The following is a 10,479-nucleotide window of genomic DNA, read 5'->3' on the forward strand; positions in this document are numbered from 1 at the left end:
AAAGTAACAAATAAGGTTTTATTTCATAAAAATTCATAATAGATAATTATAAATATATAGGTCTTTTAGAGTTGGTGAAAACTGAAAACTAATGATCAAATTAAGTCCAGAAAGAAAATATAATCCTGCAATCCCCTTATCTGAAACCTCGGAACTAATGGATTTTGCACATATCGTATATTATGTAAACTTTCCATCCACACTCTATAATTTAACACATTGTTTCTCAATATTCATTCCAAGTGGGTTAAAGAAGGCCATCAATGGTAATATTAGTGTAGTCAAGTTTAGCCACCAAATGTCATTCAGTGCCAAACCAAGGGGAAAAGAGTGTTTCTTGTTTTCATAGTTTACTACATTGTAGAATTGAAGAAATAGGGTTATGTACCTGTATTTAATATGCACACAGAAATCTACGAATTCACGGATAATAAACATTTGCTATGCTTTAGTGACAATTCCACTAGCTGTGATAATTCAATGGGAATGAAAAAGACTAGCATCTATGTTGTAGTGATCTGTAGAGGACTCTATAGCCATCAATGCTATGAGGAAATTAATATGGATACTGACTGAATTCAAAATGCCAACAGAGAGTGATTTATGAATAGTGTTGAAATATAGAATTTCAAGTGATGTAAACAGTTGTTAAATGGTGTTAAAATTTTAATCACTTCTTCACTACTTTACTGAGTGATACTTTGAGTACCTCCACTGTAGACCTTTTCACCCTTGAAATGCTGTATTGTGTAGGCAGGAATCACAGTGGACAATGCATACTTTCAAAGGACTCCTTGATTTCAGGGGGAGTCTTGAGATGGTACACCCAGCTAACATAAGGAAGCAAGGCCTGAACAGTGATCAAAATCATATGACCATTAGACATCTTTTATGGTCGCTTATTGATTTTGTACCTCTAGGACTGAAGCAGATAAGCAATTGACTCAAAACCCTACTTGAAATGTGTAACAAAAACAAAACAATCATAGGTCTGATAAAAAAAAAAAGTTAACATGAATCAACACAACAAATAGTCATGGTCTTTCATTCAATGCCCAGACCTAACCCAGTCTATATATGAGGAGGCTCTTTTTAAAAAGGACTGTGTCACCTTAAGAAAAGACTGACAGTTCTACAAGTATATAATTCCAGATACTTGCCCTAAGGACCTGAAATCATTTACCATGTAACTGAACTAGAGCATAGAAATAAGGTTACTGGATACTTGGTTGAAATGATGATAATCTCTGGGCACCCAGAAAACACTATGGTTTGGATGTCAGGTAATAAATGGAGTTTTGGTCTAGGTCTGTCTCTGCTTCCCACTTCCAGAAAGCAAAGCTGAAACAGACATGCTTAGCAACTGATAGAATTAAACAATTAGCTATGTTTACTCAAATAATCATCATTTTCTCATTTTTGTGACAAATAGAATAGTTTTAAGTTACTATTTAAGAAGTTAATCTGTATTTTTAAGAAGTTCATCTTCATATATGAAGAGCTATCCATCCTGGTTTTATCATATAGTTGATATATACACAAGCAACATTTGCCACCCCTTTGGCATTTGGATTATTTCAGGTTGATTATGTTTTTTATTTATTTTACTTTATTTTATTTAATTTTTTTTACATTTATTTATTTTTGAGACACACAGAGAGACAGAGCACTAGTTGGGGAGGGATAGAGAGGGATACACAGAATCCGAAGCAGGCTCCAGACTCTAAGCCATCAGCACAGAGCCCAGCGCAGGACTCGAACACTCGAACCATGAGATCATGACCTGAGCTGAAGTCAGACGCTTAATTGACTGAGCCACCCAGGTGCCCCCCTTTTTTTTTAATTTTAATATTTATTTTTGAGAGAGAGAGAGAGACTGAGCATAAGCAGGGGAGGGGCAGAGAGAGAGGGAGACACAGAGTCTGAAGCAGGCTCCAGGTTCTGAGCTGTTCAGCACAGAGCCCAACAAGGGGCCTGAACCCATGAACCGCCGGATCATGACCTGAGCTGAAGTCAGCCACTCAACTGACTGAGCCACCCAGACAGCCCTAGGCTGATTATTTTTAAGAAATCAACAGGTTCAAGAAATTTTGTTTTTGTTTTTTGTTTCTTTTTTCTTTGCCTCCCCACTAATTAGCTAAAATAATTTAGGTAGAGAACCTGTTTCAAGATGGGAGCTATCACCAAAGAGAACTATAGTATAATATGAATTATGTGATGCAGACAGAAAGGAACCAAGCAAAGTGTTCGTTAAAATGTTCTTTGCATGACCCATTGTTTTTGGATGACCAAGCAAAGATTTGTTTATCCAACATTTACTTTTTCCCTGGGAAAACTTTCTCCCTGGGAACTTCCTTTCCTCCCTTTGAAGCCCTAGACTCCTACCCTCCTTACCTTAGTCCAAAATGACAAATAACTCATTTTGTCTGTTTTCAAAATTTCTGTTTATTTGGATTTCCCTTACATGTGTAACTAAATTTGATCTTTCTTCTGTTAATCTACCTCAAGTCAATTAATTTAATTCTTAGATCAGCCAGAAGAATCTTGAAAGACAAAGAACAATCTTTCCTCTCCAACAATCAAAAGACTGTAAAATTTGATTTATGAAGTAGTCCAAATTTTTTTAACAGAAAAAAAAAGGTAGAGACAACTCATTAATGTTAACACATGTAATTTTGTTCCAAGAAGAGCATCCTAACTAAGGTGCTGCAGAAAGAGTTATAGTATTAATTTGGTAACTGTAAGCTTTTTATTGTGATTAAAAATTCTTTTCACCAGGGGTGCTTGGGTGGCTCAGTTGGTTGAGCATCCAACTTCAGCTCAGGTCATGATCTCACAGTCTGTGAGTTTGAGCCCTACATCAGGCTCTGTGCTGATGGCTCAGAGCCTGGAGCCTGCTTCTGATTCTGTGTCCCTCTCTCTCTGTCCCTCTCTACCTCACGCTCTGTCTCTCTCTCAAAAATAAATAAACATTAAAAAATTTTTTTTTAAATTCTCTTCACCAATTTGGAAGTTCTCTCACCTTACAGCAGAGAATGGAATATGCATATAGATATATACTTAAGTTTATTTTAAATAAATAAGCTTGCAAATATTGTATATTTTATATATCATATGTTGAGGTCATCTAATACAGCTCAAATAATAAAAGCATAATTAATCTTGACAAAATCAGTATGAACTAGTTCCTCTTATTCTCCCCTTTTTAGAGATGAGGAGGTTGAGGCACAATCTGAGTTAATGATTTCCCCGATATCACACAGCCAGTAATTGGGGCCAGTATTCCAACTTCAGTTTGGTCCCAGTGTCCATGCTCCTCATCGTTATGCTATTTATGAGCAAGAATTAAGGCTAAGAGAAATATGTTGACAGGAGTTCTTTGCTGCTATACTGAATTTTCATAATCAGCACAGTAAGGAGGAGGTGCTTTCATACCCAGCTAGTAAAAACAGAATAAGGAAAAAGAATTTCTCACACAAGTAAGAACAGCCAAAATACTATGCAAGCCCCGCTCTTGGCTCTCCAGGCTTACAAAGACTTACTTAACACCACTAAGATTATAATATGAAAAGCCACATGCAAAGGAAGGAAATAGTAACAAGAGGTGGTAATCTGTGTTTTAGCTAACTCCACCTTTGGGAAAGGTCTAGAGAGAGACTTTAGCAGTGGAAAACAGATAAATGTTCAGACTTGGGTTATAAATAGAAGGCACTGTAGTAAGACTGCCTGCTCATGAACTTTGGTACCCTACACATTTTACTCATTGACATTTATATCTTGCATAAATAAGGGGTTCCTGTGAATCCAATTTCCCCACCTATTTTATTGTTGGTGTTGGTGTCATTACTTGCAAGAAGCTCTAGGGTAGACTAAAAATTGTGGATTTGTTCTTTGTGACACTTGGCTGAGAAACACAGCAACTGTAGAACCTATTATTTTTTTCTACTTGACCTTTACTGAAGTCAAGGAGAGTTGAGCCCACTCTGAGGGTTTAATGGGAAGAGAAAAGCAGATTTTGTTGTTGAAAAAATAATCCTGAATATCACCCTATGGATGGCTTGTTTAAACTAGTTTTGTCACTTGAAACTACTTTAATGCCAATATAGTGGTACATGAAACTAAGAATTTTGAAATGTCTAGATGCAGGTTTCTACCTATGTCATCAGGATTCTCTCTCAATATGTCCTTTCCTGAGTGTTGGTTGATTCTTAAGATTCCTTACACAGTGCTAAAAAAAAAAACAAACATCAGGAGTTCCATATAATTTTTAATGTTTATTTTTGAGAGAGACAGACAGACAGAGCATGAGCAGGGGAGGGGCAGAGAGAGGGGGAGACACTGAATCCAAAAGGGGCTCCAGGATCTCAACTGTTAGCCCAGAGCCATGACTCAAACTCTTGAGCCATGAGATCATGACCTGAGCTGAAGTCAGACACTTAATTGACTGTGCCACCCGGGTGCCCCTAGCTTAAAATAAAAATTTACTTATAAAAATAAAACTAAAAAGGGTCTCATTGAATGCAGCATTAGCTCTCCAGGTAGCTGTTCCCTTCTCAAGCCAGGCCACTCCCATTACTGAAGTAACTATGTCTAAGAGACCTGCAGTTGACATTGATCTTGGCACCACCTACTCCTGTGTGGGTGTCTTCCAGCACGGGAAAGTGGAAATAATTGCCAACGATCAGGGAAACCGAACCACCCCAAGTTATGTCGCCTTTACTGACACTGAACTATTGATGCTGCAAAGAATCAAGTTGCAATGAATCCCAACACAGTTTTTGATGCCAAACATCTGATTGGAGGTAGATTCGACAATGCTGTCATCCAATCTGATATGAAGCATTGGCCCTTCATGGTGGTGAACAATGCTGGCAGGCCCAAGGTCCAAGTAGAATACGAGGAAGAGACCAAAAGTTTCTATCCAGAGGAGGTGTCCTCTATGGTTTTGACAAAGATGAAGGAAATCACAGAAGCTTACCTTGGGAAGACTGTTACCAATGCTGTAGTCACAGTACCTGCCTATTTTAACAACTCTCAGCATTAGGCTACCAAACATGCTGGAAATATTGCTGGTCTTAATGTACTACGAATCATCAGTGAGCCAACTGCTGCTGCTATTGCTTATGGCTTAGACAAAAAGGTTGGAGCTGAAAGGAATGTGCTGATCTTTGACTTGGGAGGTGGTACTTTTGATGTGTCAATCCTCACTATTGAAGATGGGATCTTTGAGGTCAAATCTGCTGGAGACACCCACTTAAGGTGGAGAAGACTTTCACAACCAAATGGTAAACCATTTTATTGCAGAGTTCAAATGAAAACATAAGCAGGACATCAGTGAGAACAAGCGGGCAGCACGTTGCCTCCATACTGCTTGCGAGTGCACCAAGCGCACACTTTCTTCCAGCACTCAGGCCAGTATTGAGGTTGATTCTCTATATGAAGGAATGGACTTTTATAGTTCTATTACTCGTGCCTGGTTTGAAGAATTAAAAGCTGACCTGTTCCGTGGCATCCTGGACCCTGTAGAGAAAGCCCTTCGGGATGCCAAGTTTGACAAGTCTCAGATCCACGATATTGTCTTGATGGGTGGTTCTGCAAGTATCCCCAAGATTCAGAAACTTCTACAAGACTTTTTCAATGGGAAGGAACTGAATAAGAGCATCAACCCTGATGAGGCTGTCGCTTATGGTGCAGCTGTCCAGGCAGCCATCCTTTCTGGAGACAAATCTGAAAGTACTCAAGATTTGCTGCTGTTGGATGTCACTCATCTTTCTCTTCGCATTGAAACTGCTGGTGGAGTCATGACTGTTCTCATCAAGCACAATACTACCATTCCTACCAAACATACCCAAACCTTCACTACCTACTCTGACAACCAGCCTGGTGTGCTCATTCAGGTTTATGAAGGTGAGCGTGCCATGACCAAGGATAACAACCTACTTGGCAAGTTTGAACTCACAGGCATACCTCCTGCCACCCGGGGTGTTCCTCAGATTGGGGTCACCTTTGATATTGATGCTAATGGCATTCTCAATGTCTCTGCTGTGGATAAGAGTACAGGAAAAGAGAACAAGATCACCATCGCAAATGACAAAGGTCACATGAGCCAGGAAGACATTGAGCACATGGTCCAGGAAACTGAGAAGCACAAAGCTGAAGATGAGAAGCAGCGAGACAAGGTGTCCTTCAAGCATTCAGTTGAATCTTATGCATTCAACTTGAAAGCAGCTGTTGAAGATAAAAAGCTTCAGGGTACAAATCAACGATGAGGACAAACAGAAGATTCTGGATAAGTGTAATTAAATCATCAACTGGCTGGATAAGAACCAGACTGCAGTAAAAGAAGAATTTGAGCATCAGCAGAAAGAGCTGGAAAAGGTCTGCAGTCCCTTCATTACGAAGCTGTACCAGAGTGCAGGAGGCATAATCCCTGGTGGTGGAGCTCCCCCATCTGGAGGTGCCTCCTCTGGGCCCACCATTGAAGAGGTTGATTAAGCCAAGCTAAGAATAGGTCTAGCAATGTTCCACACAAAACATTTGAAGGACCCAAATTTGTAGCAAATTCCATGGCAGTTTTAAAGTTGAGCTGCTATAGTTAGTAAACTGGGCATTCTTGATACTTGAATATGGACTACATGCACAAGGAAAGGAAATATAACATTGCACTTTATAAGTACTGTATTGTTAAGTGGAAAATGCAATGTCTTAAATAAAACTCTATTTAAAATTGACATCATAAAATTGTTTTAAAAAATAAATAAATTATAAAAATAAAACACCTTCTCTCCTCTTGGGCCTACAAATTCATAAAAAAGGAAGGGAGGGGGAGGGGAAAGATGAAAGGGGAAAGGAAAGAAAGAAAATACATACACACAACACAGAATAGTTCGGTTTATCTGTTCCATCTCTAGACCTGGACTTATTACTTGATCAGGGGAAGGTGGTAGAAAAATCTGATTTTTCAGACTTAGGTTACATGCCTATAGGTGGTACTAGAGCTTGGGGCCAGCCTCAGTCAGAAATGTTGATAAAGTATGAGAGAGGAATGTTTCCTTAAAGAAACTCTGAGCTTACACAAGTATTTATAAATGTATAATTAGGTTTCCTTTCCTTTCTCTTTAATATTCTTTTGTTTCCTTCCCAATGTTTCAATGCTTGCTACTTATTTCTAAGATTAGAGCATTAAGATATATGAATCTTAGAAAATTGATTTAAATAATACCTTGAACCCCTTCAATTATACACATTAGAGAAAACCAAAGATTGCATTTAATAAAAAAAATCACTAATATTTGCCTTTTAGAGGATTTAATAAAGTATAGCATTATAAAAATTTTAAATATGTATATTTAAAAAGTTAGGTCAAAAGAAATATTTTCTGAAAATTTTTTAAATGTTTATTTTTGAGAGAGAGAGAGACAGAGTGAAAGGGAAGAGGGGCAGAGAGAGAAGGAGATACAGAATCTGAACAAGGCTCCAGGCTCTGAACTGTCAGCACAGAGCTGATGTGGGGCTTGAACTCTCGAACCACAAGATCATGACCTGAGCCAAAGTTGGACACTCAACCGACTCAGCCAACTAAGTGCCCCCCAATTTTTTTCTAAATGAACTTCCTGTAAAATTTTAAAGGCTATACTCTCTTAACACACAATCTTGCAAGATATGAAGGAGACTGCAGAAGCTGAATTTTGCCACTCGTGGCTCTGTGTATTTCTTTTCACTGGGGAGAATGATATTCAAACTAGAAACAGAATCATATAGTCTGTCACCTACATTTCAGTATTTGCTTTCTGTCATACTTCCCAAGTGCCCTTCATTGAAGTCATAAGCATGGACCTCTAGGTTCAAACTCACCTCTAAAACACCTGAATATTTGCTTACTTCCAATTTTGACATCCTCTAAGATTTTAAAGAAAATAATTGAGAATGATTATATCTAAACTAACTTGAAATGCATAGCTTGTTTAATGTAATTATAGGCTGTCTAAAAAGTTTCTCTTACTTCGTACTTCTGTTTTCTAATATTAAGGCTATTTCGGATTATAAAATGTATACATGTTTTATATATATAGTATATATTCATAAATTGCCATATTATTTTCTATAGAGGATCTTTGATAATATTTTGGTGACTTTTTTCTCCTTACATTTTAAAAAGTTAAAACCACATTAGTAAATTTTTTATCTTGTTTTTTTTCAACATAGGAGAAATTTTCTCTCATGTAATTAAGTCTTTCAATTATTTCATTTCACCGTAAGAATCTATAATAATTTTTTCCCTACTCCTAAATACACATATTCATGGGCCTATTTCTGGACTCTAATTTTCCAATGGTTTACTAGTCTATTCTTGCACTGATACCACTCAATTTGGCTTTATAATAAATCTTGATCCCTTATAGAGGAAGTCCTGCCCATTGTGCTTCTTTAGAACACCTTGGCAATTGCATTTCCCTATGAATTTTATAATCAGCTTGTCAATTTCCAGACAATACACAGCCACACAAATTTGTGGGGCTTTTCACTGGGATTTTACTGAATCCATCAGTCAATTTGAGGATAAGATCTTCAAGTTTTCTCCATTCTTTTTTTTCCTCTCTTTTCAACCCATGATCATAAAACATTCTCCATTTATTCTTTGTTGTTTTTTTTTTTTTAGCTTCTCTCAATATTGTTTCATTTGTCTTAAACGTCTTTCATTAAACTTGATTCTACTTGATTTAAAGCATTGTTGTATAGAGTATTTTAAAGTTCTTTTACGTTAATTGCTGCTGTGGTATTATTCATTCCTGCAGTATTGTGCATTTGTTCATTTTCAAGTTGCATGTGTGTATGTGTGGTGTGTGTGTGCATGTGCGAGTGATTTCTCTGTATCCTTTAACACTTCACTGCGGCAGTTAAAAATGTTAATTTTATAAGTGAAAAATCAAATTTTATTATCTTAATTTTAATTCCTTTAATTATTGGTGAGGGTGAATATTTTTAAATGTTCATTAGCCATTAAAACTGAACGATTAATGTTTCCACAAGCTACAAAGAAACTCTTAAAGAAATATTAGCTGAATTCTGATCATATGCTTTTTGTGAACAAGCATATAGATTGGTCTTTTTATTTAAGCATTGTTTTATTCTGTATATACCACTTCCTAAGACTATCCTTCCTAGTAATTCCTGAACCTTGAAATTCCTCTTATTATGCCTTTGTTACTAACTGGATTCACGTACTCCATGCTGAAAGTTCCCTGACACTGTTAACTTTTTTATTTATGACAAGCTACATTTTGATACTTATTAAGTCCTGACATAGATACAAGGTTTTTTGTCATATGCTGTGAGATAAACAAATGAATGTGATTTTGTCCTTATTTTCAAGTGTTGACCATCTAGTAGGTAGGGTAGAAAGTCATGTGCAGTTACATATAAATCAAGGCTGAAAGTAGAATCTGAAATTAGACAACTACAAAATTACAAAAAAAAACCCATAAATTTTACTTTGTAGTTTTATTTTGTTCTATTGCTTTCTTAGATTTAGTGAGTCCTACCTGGCCACCTATGGTAAAGTAAGGTGATAAAAAGACAATTTGAAATGATATAAAAGTTCTATTTAAAAAGATAGGTGAAAGGAAAAAAGAAAAAAAAAACATTTTTTTGCCATAATAAACATAGGACTAAAATTCACACTTTGGATGGTATCTGCATTCCCTTTATCATGTATTTTAGGTTAATTTATAGATTTGTTCAATGAAAACTGGGATGTGTTATGTCAGCCCCCATGTCCCCCAAAAGAAGCAAATTCTGGATCTTCTTACCCTGCAGGTGTTACTATTAATTAAACCAATGTTTCTATTTTGCAAGTATTATGATTGTGATACCAAGTGGTGATTAGTCTAGATAATATTGTTAGACTCTTACTTTCCAGCTTAGGGGTATTGCTTTCATTCTAAAGTGTTGATTGTTTCTTATCTAGCTTTGAAAATAAGATTAGATGCTTTTTAAACTGATGTCTCCTATATTGTCTAACTATGGAAATTTATATGGTAATTTAAAATCTGATAAGCTATGAGTGGCATAAGCCTGCATAATAAAGCAATCATAAGCATTGACACATTGGGCAGAATTCAGTGCAGTCTGCCTTTGCAAGGGAAAAATTTCCTACCACATGCTGAAAAGTTAGAGGGGACACCATCTAACAGCACTGGCTTTATTTTATTCACTTTCTGCACAGGTCTGGAAAAATTTATTTGGAATTTCAACAAGATTAATGAAGAAAATAAAGGATAATATCCTTCTGGTTAGCATTTTGTTAAGTTTATTTATTCAACAACCTTTTTTGAGCGCTAACTTTATAAAACAAGCCACTCTGCAAAGCAAAATAAAGGATCAGATGCTATTCTTGATGTCTGATAGAAGTCAGACCACTTGTATTTGGTTTTCATCATTACAACCTGAGTACAGATTTGCTACTTACTATCAATGCGA

At 36.6% G+C, this 10,479-nt stretch overlaps 1 pseudogene; it reads left to right on the plus strand.

The window, feature by feature from the left end:
- Nucleotides 1–4,585: 4,585 nt before the first annotated feature.
- LOC125175203 (heat shock cognate 71 kDa protein-like) lies at nucleotides 4,586–6,495 on the plus strand (annotated as a pseudogene).
- Nucleotides 6,496–10,479: the final 3,984 nt, after the last annotated feature.

This window comes from Prionailurus viverrinus, chromosome C2, assembly GCF_022837055.1.
Source record: "Prionailurus viverrinus isolate Anna chromosome C2, UM_Priviv_1.0, whole genome shotgun sequence".
Taxonomy (NCBI): Eukaryota; Metazoa; Chordata; class Mammalia; order Carnivora; family Felidae; genus Prionailurus; species Prionailurus viverrinus.